This window comes from Helicoverpa armigera, chromosome 12 (assembly GCF_030705265.1).
Source record: "Helicoverpa armigera isolate CAAS_96S chromosome 12, ASM3070526v1, whole genome shotgun sequence".
NCBI classification, from domain to species: Eukaryota; Metazoa; Arthropoda; class Insecta; order Lepidoptera; family Noctuidae; genus Helicoverpa; species Helicoverpa armigera.
Genome location: NC_087131.1, coordinates 5,478,544 through 5,489,355, shown reverse-complemented (window position 1 = coordinate 5,489,355; position 10,812 = coordinate 5,478,544). Strand labels below are relative to the sequence as shown.

The 10,812-nt window shown below is 34.7% G+C and overlaps 1 long non-coding RNA gene across 1 annotated transcript; it reads right to left on the bottom strand.

Annotated features, from left to right (window-relative positions):
- Positions 1–8,924: 8,924 nt before the first annotated feature.
- On the bottom strand, positions 8,925–9,727 carry LOC126054116 (uncharacterized). Its single transcript, XR_010277037.1, has 2 exons — positions 9,455–9,727; positions 8,925–9,099 (listed from the first exon to the last, which is right to left on the bottom strand). It is a non-coding gene; the product is annotated as an uncharacterized LOC126054116 (long non-coding RNA).
- Between the last annotated feature and the right edge of the window lie 1,085 nt (positions 9,728–10,812).

The window sequence follows — 10,812 nt, the reverse complement described above, 5'->3', positions numbered from 1 at the left end:
TTCATTCCGGGGTTCAGGTTGCTTTAAATATTAAACCGAAAAAGAGAAAGCAAAATAAAGGAGTCCAGCGTAAATTGCAGAATCTCATGCAAGTTAATTAGAACCTGTTGTTTTCAACGTACAATCACCCCTTATGTGAGTCGCAAACAATTTAAATGTAGCTAGGCGCTTCTCTCTCAGTAAGACTAATTATTTTGTATGTTTAAGAAATGGCCATACCTATAAAATCAATTTTGGAAATAGTATCTCGTATCTATAACGTTCCACACTCGTACATTGTTTGTGAGAAATCTATGTAGATATGTATGTTTTTTCTCATTATAAGATGGTCACCAACCACGGGCCGATCAAATCGTTGCTTAACGTTGCTTATTATCGAATGACTATTGCGGGTGCAATTTATACACGATTTATAGTATTGCGATCACTGGTAAAAATTACAAAAATACCCTGTAGAATTTCATGCAAGAATATCGAGGCGTAACAAAAATCACCTCTTGAATGTTACATTTAAGTTTTCAAGGACTATGTATGAAATGGAAACACTTAAAACTATTTCTCGGAATATCTATATACTCGATACAGTAGACTGCGTAAGACAATGTTATTGAAGAGTATTCCAATACATTTCTAAGCGTAACGGTAAAATAAAACGTAGCTTCGGGAATGTTGAAGCGTTTTATGGATTTTAAAACGATAGAGGTTCTTCGAGGTTTCTGTTGTTATAGAAATAGAGTATTCATGAAAGAGGCATGTAGCGATTTTATTAAACTATGACTGTTGAACACACTGAAGAATTTTAATACAAATATTTTAGTTTCGGCGCACACAAAAAAATTTCAGTTCTTTAAAACTATAATTATTCTTGACAAATAGGTATATTTAGCAAACGTTTCTTTACAATTTAATTAAACCTGTGTAAGTATGACACGTGGGGCGCAGTCATAATAGCAAAATTTGAACTCCCCATCCTCGCCTTTAAAAAATAATTTAATACGTTGCAGTTGCATATTTTGCATTGTCAAACATAGTTGTTTATGTGAGTAATGATGTAAACACGGTCCAGACAGGTCATTTACCTGCAGACAATGTTGTCTCATAGTTCGTTAATTATACTTTGCAACTCAGTTTCAAGAGCTATTATTTCTACGTCATAACTAATAATTTCAGTATTATATTACCGACTGCGCTGTTGTAATCCAAGAAATGACTTGTTTTACTTATATTAAATTAATAATAAAAACAGAAGAAATTAATTTTATATTTAATCTGTAGGTATTACTTAATAACATAAAGAATTTATATATTTTTGTTCCTTTCTTCTTCAACTCTTGTTATTTAATGAAAAAAAAACTTTCTTCTAACGCAGTTTCGAAACATCTGCAACTACAGATAACGCAACGGACGAAATCCTTCGCGAAGAATGGGAGCGTCTCCCAAAACAAAGTAAGGTATCTCCCCAAGTTGGAGATTCCCTCAATCCGAAATGAACGATAAAGCTCTCCAGGTAGATAGGTGATTAGATTAGGTGTGGAGCGAACGAACACATAAGAAGTAATGACATCAGCCCCCGGCTACACCCCACTTAGCACTTATCCGGTTTCGATTCTTGAATGAGTTTCATCTAGCTACATTTTCTCGCTTCCTCGTTGCACATTCCTGATGCTGAATTTTCTTGGACGCTGGATACGTGAAGTTTATGTCTTTCATAGAATGGAACTTAGGTATATATCAGCTTCATTGGTTAACGGGTAGTCAAGTTGCCAATAGTATTTATTCAGTTCGAGTTCCAGGTAGCGTAGTGAAAGATGAGTGACGATTCGTAAGAAGATTGAACTTTAATATTAATGCTTCGAATAATGAAATACAAAAAAAATTAATGATCAATCAATAATTTTTAAATTCTCCTTTTTCTATTGTCGATGACATTCCAGTACCTTTAGATATCATTTAGAAATCGAGCCTACTAGAGGTACCTATACCAGATACTAGAGACATACCAACGTGGTAAGGGAATGACTGCCACATTTCAGTACATTGAATGGACACTGTGTTCAAAATAGTAAACAAATAAGTACGTTTCCTTCAATTGTGTTCTAGTCATATAAGACAAGTGCCTATACAAGTGAGAGCTGCTGTTAGTCATTCGGAGCAAGTCGTAAAAGTCGACTTAAGGAAAGGGTTACGGCTGTAATAATAATAACAGTTCTCCTAGTCTTATTCCGACGAAGCGTCGCGGCGTCGACGGCGTCACCTATAGTCATTCGCCTTGATGACTTGACTCGCGGAACCAAACCTTTATTTGGTCACTGTTTTTAATGAAACACCTTATCGGCTTTTTGGAGCACTAGGCCCCGAAATAGTCGTTGTCTTAATGAACACTGAAGTTTTCTATAAATGTTTCATGCTCTCTAGAGAGAGTTTTAGTTACTAATTCTGGTTAGCTCGAAGAAAGTTTGTTCTAAACTAGATACTTTTTATACTCCCATTATAAGTTTACTGTACTCATTGTTATGTTACGTATCTCGAACCAATTTGTAAATGTATTTGCAAGAAAAAACATGGTGAAAATATGGCAGTAAAACATGAAAAAATACGAAGTCATAGTTATAAAGTAAACTTAATAAAAAAACGCAATCATTTCAGTGCAATTTTGAGAAAATATGATATGTGATCGTTCAACTAAGTGCTACCACTTAACACTCTTTCAAGCACTAAATTATATTGCACTTGAGAATATTTTCAAGCACACACTCTCTCAATATCATCATATTGGCATATCACTTAATATCACGCAAAAATCTGGACCAATATTTTATGTAAATTCTTTACATACAATTTTCAAAATATAATTTATATCTTCACAACTATGTTCGTACAGTGCGTGTGTCTGTTATTGACATATCAATTATTTTCGATTGAAATCGTTGGAGTTTAATTGATATTTTTATAAAACAATTTCGCAAACAGGCTTGGTGGTATGGGTAAATTGTTTTATTTTTCGTAAACGGATTAATTGGCCAGATTGGGCAAGCACTACCTATTACATATTTATCGTCCCATGCTGTTGTTTCAGGGTACCGTAACTGAATAAATAAATGGAAACTTTTATGCGTGGGCACAGTTTGCAACAATAATGTAGATGAATAATGACGTTCCACAGAGAAAGGTCATATTTAAACAAAATCGATTCTATGAGGATATTTGCGCAATTGAAGAAATATGTTTCTTCTTGTAAACTTCTAAATTCTGACACATCGTTTAAAACCGCAGAAACACTGAAGCTTGATCGAGCGCCCTTTGAGTACATGTAGCATTACCATATCTCAAAGCTGTTTACACGTCATAAGTAAGTGCAGTGCATTAGTTGGTATAAAATAACGCTGGTTGCATAAACCTGAATATTATTAATGCGCATAATATCGCGAGGCACACTCAGCTTTGTCTCTTATTACGGCCGGATATTGTTGCCAAAATTTTGCATTTTATTCATCATATACAGTAATGTATTAGTGCATTACTGTGAAGTGAATGTCGTGCCTGGCGGTTTTATTGTAGCGGTCTCATGTTATTGTTTTGGAGATTGAATTTTTGAATAGAGACATTTAATCTATTTTTTGAACACACGATCAATATAATAAGCTTGAAAAATAAACAGCGTGGAATTGGCCGGATTCATTCATTTATAATGGTAAATAAAACTTTGGCATACTTAGGTTCACTTCCTAACATAGGTAAAAACAAAACTTTGACTATCCAAGAACGGAGTTCAGAAAATTTTGAAAGCAGTCTCTAACTCTAAACTTAAAAAAATAAAACGAATACATAGCAACAGCTAATTAGCAGAAAACTTTAGCTAACAAAGTTCTCGTTGAACCTGGTGGTGCATATGCTCAAAGTTATTGCACAGTATCGGAACAAACTATGTGCAGAATTTTGTTCATGCGGAACCACTGGACGTACAATGGACGCGATACGGCGCCGGTTTTGCAGGAAACGTAGCACTTCAGCGTAAACTGCAAACGCGACGTGAGCATTGATAACGACCACTCCTGCGCTCGCTGTATTAACAACTCCTTTAACAATGCTTTAAGTATCTTTAGCTCAGTTTACTCTGGATGCTATGCTTTTGAACACCTCTGGTTTAATAAAATTATTTTTAAAACCACATATTTCATTAATCAGTCTTTGTATATAGCCATGACTATGTCCTAATCCTGAGATATTGACTAAAAAGAGCAGGGATTTTCGCGAGGGTGAGAAGACCTCTTCCCATTAACCAATACGTTGTGCCGTTGTCCTCAGTAATGGCGAAACCTTCACACGTCTAAAAACACGTCTCATTTTATTGAAACGCATGCAGTCACGTATTTCTTTAAAGGTATTGAATAGACTGTGCGTCTGAAAACTGCTTGAAGGTACAAAGGTAACCTTTCTCGTTGCTTTTCTATCACATACTGAATCATTGTTCTCTATTTTTAACACAGTTTTTTACATTAGGCTAGAAAAGCATCCTAGGAAAATAACCATGCTAACTTATTATACAAAAATTTAAAAAAAAGAAAGTGAATAAAATTTTAGATAGTAGCTTTACTGAATACTGAAAAACGAATTTATCAGTTTTCTGGTACTTAAAATTCTAATGAAATGAAAAACCAAATCTAACTAACATTTTCCAAACAAAAAAAAATAAAAATTCTGGGAATGTATCGCTACACGGAACGAGAAACAATAGCTGAAACTAAATACTAGAACATATCAGACGGTAAGACGGAATCCTATGATGTACGTGATGTATTTGTCACAAGAAAATCCATTAACGTTGCCGACTCGTGTGCAGCTCGACTGAGGTGATTCTTATCGATACCGAGTCCTGCAAAGAACAAATAAATGTTATTCAGTTCTTATTAATTTCTTCTTTTGATGTCATGATTTATTTTCTTATAATGCGACATTTACGTAACACATCGATTTATTCCACCCCATCATACTCATAAAAGTAAAAAAACCTACTTATAAATTAAAAAGCTTTTTACATCAAACGTTTTGACAGCGGATGTGTGAGAGATCTTATAAGATTTCCTTTCCTTTTGTAGGAGGCGCTATAAAAATGTTTACATTTCAATCTATTCACGTTTTTGCAAAAGAATTCGTACAGTTGAATAGGTGGAGCAATTTTAAGCACTCTACACAATAAGCTACAAAGGCAAATGATCGAATATTGATCTTTATTCAGTGAACAAAATCCGTAATTCATGTAACAAAAACTAACAGCATATTGTGATATAAGTCCTTATCTGTGATCTAGTTGTGTGTTATTCAAGGCCGTTTTGGGGCAAAAGGATTTTACGATCGTACGGCCTACGTGGGGTGCCTACTAAAGAATAAAGACGTACAGGATTTTGTACTATCCACATTACGCTAAATGAGAAGGGATGATACGACTACTTTCTGTAACTGACAAGATGAGGATCATCACATGATTCATTACTGCAAATGCTACATTATGTTGTGGGACTGTTTGGTTTTTCCTCAATTTGGTTTAACCGGATGTTTCACAAGAGATTGAAGAGTTCGGCTCCAATTCCATTTGTAAAGGCAATAGACAACGGATCAAAAATGTGTATTAAGGTTAATTCGAGTGTGATACAATACATTCCTGTGGTGTACATACTTACAAAATACGTAGCTACTTACCTACTTATTAACTTTAACATTTAACAAAGATAAGGTTAACTTTTCACCAGACAACGATGTAAATTAAGTGTAACCACCGAAATAGACGCGCGTATGTGTTAAGGTAAGTACCCAGATCTAGAAAGCAAAGTAGTAATGAAGTGGGACAAAAATCGACTATTGTAAACAAGTTACATAAATAAATTAGCTTTTCCTCCCACGTTATAACGTAATAAACCACCCTTAGCCTGAGGTAGTGGATAACGGACTCTTCAAAGCTCAAATAATGATGATAATCTGAGACTATATTTTCAACAGGTTTACATCTTGAATCATCTTTGTTGAAGAGTTATTTCGAACCATACTATATATATACATATATATATTTGAAACGCGTATTATTGAACGTACATATAGGTATAGGGTTTGGGACAGCGACTCCATTCATGGGTATCAAATCCTCAAAAGGTATGAAAAATTTAAATGATTTATTAAATCTAAATATATAAAACTCAAAGGTGACTGACTGACTGACTGACTGACATAGTGATCTATCAACGCACAGCTGAAACCACTGGACGGATCGGGCTGAAATTTGGCATGCAGGTAGATGTTATGACGTAGGCATCCGCTAAGAAAGGATTTTGATCAATTCTACCCCAAGAGGATAAAATAGGGGATGACAGTTTGTATGAAACTTTGTCAATTTTAAACCGATCGGACTGAGACTTTGCATGCATAAAGCTACTATGGCGTAGGCAACCCTTAAGAAAGGATTTTGATAAATTCCATCCCTAAGGGGATAAAATAGGGGATGAAAGTTTGTATACATCTTCTTAGATTTTATGAAGAAGTCCTGATGACGAATCAAAATTTTATGATGACGTTCGCTTAAATACGATTTTGATTAATTCAACCCCTATTCAACCCCCACGGGTGATAAAATAAGGGATGATGAAGGATGTAAAATGTATTAGTTTAAACCTATCAGTACGTAATGGAACGAACAAAATAATGTTTAGTTCTAAATGTTGAGAAGTTCTGCCTACCGCTATTAGATGGCGCTAAGATTTAAATTGGCTGTTAGATCCAGAGATATCCACAACGTCACAAACTTTACTTCTTTTGTTTAGATAAATGGTCACATCCACAACACAACCTTGATCAATGAATTTATGCGACTGCTAAGTGGTAATCCTAATTATACTGTCACGTGAAAGAATGCACCTACGGGATAAGTAGTATTTTGACGATTCTATATTGCCCACGCAGACGAAGTTGCGGGCAACAGCTAGTTGTATAAGGTGACTGACTGACTGACTGACTGACATAGTGATCTATCAACGCACAGCTGAAACCACTGGACGGATCGGGCTGAAATTTGGCATGCAGGTAGATGTTATGACGTAGGCATCCGCTAAGAAAGGATTTTGATCAATTCTACCCCAAGAGGATAAAATAGGGGATGACAGTTTGTATGAAACTTTGTCAATTTTAAACCGATCGGACTGAGACTTTGCATGCATAAAGCTACTATGGCGTAGGCAACCCTTAAGAAAGGATTTTGATAAATTCCATCCCTAAGGGGATAAAATAGGGGATGAAAGTTTGTATACATCTTCTTAGATTTTATGAAGAAGTCCTGATGACGAATCAAAATTTTATGATGACGTTCGCTTAAATACGATTTTGATTAATTCAACCCCTATTCAACCCCCACGGGTGATAAAATAAGGGATGATGAAGGATGTAAAATGTATTAGTTTAAACCTATCAGTACGTAATGGAACGAACAAAATAATGTTTAGTTCTAAATGTTGAGAAGTTCTGCCTACCGCTATTAGATGGCGCTAAGATTTAAATTGGCTGTTAGATCCAGAGATATCCACAACGTCACAAACTTTACTTCTTTTGTTTAGATAAATGGTCACATCCACAACACAACCTTGATCAATGAATTTATGCGACTGCTAAGTGGTAATCCTAATTATACTGTCACGTGAAAGAATGCACCTACGGGATAAGTAGTATTTTGACGATTCTATATTGCCCACGCAGACGAAGTTGCGGGCAACAGCTAGTTGTATCATATAATTTGTTTGGGCTAGCCTTCAGATTATAGTTTAGGTAGCGATCGGTATTACCTTCCACTCTATGTAACAAAGTTTATTACCAAAAACACACCAGGTAGCTATAACGTGTTTTTCTTCAATTTGGAAAATAAGGTCCAGGTTTTGAACCCTGGACTTTGCCGATTGGATAAGTGAAATTGAATTTATTTTTGAGTGACTCAATTTTCCTGGAAAAACATCTGAAAGCTAAGCCGTATTACCAGAAATGGCAATTACTTTTGAAAGATCGCTTTTTCCCTAAACTTGCCAAAGGTATTAAACTCCGAAGCATTTATTAATTTTAGCATAAATGTGTCTAGTCAAAGTGTGTCATCTTGAATTATAGTAAGAAATATGAACTTTCGAAGGAAGTGAACCGTTGAGTAAATGTTTGTATGATATATCATGCTATTTGGTTCATAATTAATTCGAACTGAGTATTCATCTTGTTATGAAATCGGATAATTCAAAATGAGTTATGTTCAATTTCCTACCGCCCGAGTTAACTGAGCCTCGTATCGCATGCGAGTAGATGTACTCGTGAAAGGTGAATGGCAGGCTTGTATGGGACTTTCGTACCGCTAATAAAATTTCGTGTTTTGGGATATTTTTTGTTTTAATTGATGGGTAATATGATAGACAAGCCCTTTGTAAATTCTTAGATTTTTAGAACTTGGGAAGTAAAAGTTATAACCAGTTTTGTTTTTTAAGGTTATGTACCACAGTATACCCATATAAGTTGTTTTAGCTAGGTACATAAACATTGTTATGGGTTATAATTGGTGGGTAATATGATAGGCAAGCCCTTTGTAAATTCTTAGATTTTTAGAACTTGGGAAGTAAAAGTTATAACCAGTTTTGTTTTTTAAGGTTATGTACTACAGTGTACCCATGTAAGGTTTTTTAGCTAGGTACATAAACCTTGTTATGGTAATGATAAAATAAATGTTCTACCTAGCTTGTCTCTTAATCTTGGGTGTGTTTTAGGTAGGTACGTACAATTAGGTAAATAGATAGATAAGGATCGTACCTACCCACTCAGTAGAGTGCATTTAGGAGATACCTGTCCAGCAGCGGACTGCAACAGTTTGATAATGGTCAAGTTCTCGGGTTTCGAGTGTGGTATAATAAAACAACTTTGTTTTTGTAGGAATATACATCTATTTTATTGTTCTTATAATTATTTAATCTATTCTTAGTATTATTTCATCAACATAGAAACTCATGTGCAGAAATACCCAGACCCAGAACAACTACTTGCAGATCATTCAAATATTTGTTCCGTGCGGCAAACATGGTCAGCAGGTGTTATCTGGAAAATATTTAAGTGATTTTGAGTATGATTCAACATTGCTTTAAATAACTATTTAAACAGTGTTACACAAACCAAGTTAGGCAAGTAAACAATACATGTAAGAGATCACTTATATGTTTGTTAATGTACAAACACAACAATGATCGTTTACAGGACAAACTGTAAATATTTTTACAACCACAACAATGTTTGTTATTTTTTCAAATAATGTTAAGATTAGTTTTAGGTACATTCATATTATTTTAGTATGAAATCGTGTAGTTTATATGGTGAGTCTACTTTTTAACACGTAAAAGTTCTCACTTCGTAACTGGCACACTCGTACGCAAAATGTTATTTGAAAACTACTTACATCTCTAGGATATGTCCACAGCCGAATAGTATTGACGATATCTTCACTCTCATCGGATAAAGCGTGCCTTTGTATTCGCGACAAGCGAACGTTGCAATTGATGCATTGCAAACTCGTCATTTTAAAGCACATCCACACACACAACACAAGCAATAAAGCGTCCTTTCGCGAAAGTACTATCAACAGATAGAGTACGGAGGGGCAGTTCCTCGACTCAACGTAAAAATGACCAGATAATTTGCTTAAATTGCTCAGATGCAGTAACAAACCACAAAACAATAGCAAACTAGAACTGAACAGACACTGACAGACAGAGACTAGACTCTGAAAGATATCCGTTACCTGTCAATAAAATAATTGCCAATACAAAATAAAAACATTGATGGTGAAAATAATTTATATAATTAAATCGTTAATTATTAAGATAGTATGCAATAATTATTCATTTTAAGGTATAATATGTAATTGGTTAATTATATTTACTGTTATTTCTATGTTTAAATAATTATTTATCATTTCGAACCTCGTGATATTTTACAAATGGCAACTTCTAAAAACAGAACTACGTTTAGTTGGGTTTAGTTTAAGATTACATTACGTTTAATTACTTGAATCTTTTAATTGCTATAATTAATTAATCCGGAGTTCTAAAAATACTACACTAACATGAAAATAAATGACTTAGTTGCCTTAATAATTGGTACAAATTCTATAACTGAACAACGACAAAAATATGCGGTACGAAATCTGCCATTCTCCTTTATCTTCTAATTAAGAGTGTTTGCTCATATTTTCATAATTACAGAGAATATTGCTATACGATGTGATTTATCACACAACGCAAACGCATTAATTAGTCTAATCTATTGTTCCTTCGTTACCTAGATAATATACAATTTTATTAATAAAATTCATAACAATGTTAGTGAAAGCTCATATTACAATATCGGTATGAAGCTAAAACTACAAACTAGCAACTCGGAAGTTTTGAAAATGAAAGGATTCCGCAAAGATTTTTGGATTAAAGTAAGGGTTAATTTCAGCAGGAAAAGTTTCACATCCCGAAACAGGGTGAAGTTTCTGACTCGGAGGAGTATACAGATAATAGTTGAGTAGCAAGTTTAATTACTTGTAGTTTTCAAGAGCGACCGCTGACGTGGTGCAGCCGTGTCGACGCCCGGCGGCGTGGACACCGAACATCGGCTTTGTGCAGAACAACTTCCGAACATCCACGAGCCGTGTCCAATGGATAATGGACCCTGTTTAGAGACATGGAATACTTGTCATTATTAACACAACAGCTTCATTAGCACACAATAATTTTATGAATGTTAGTATATTCAACAATTTAAATAACA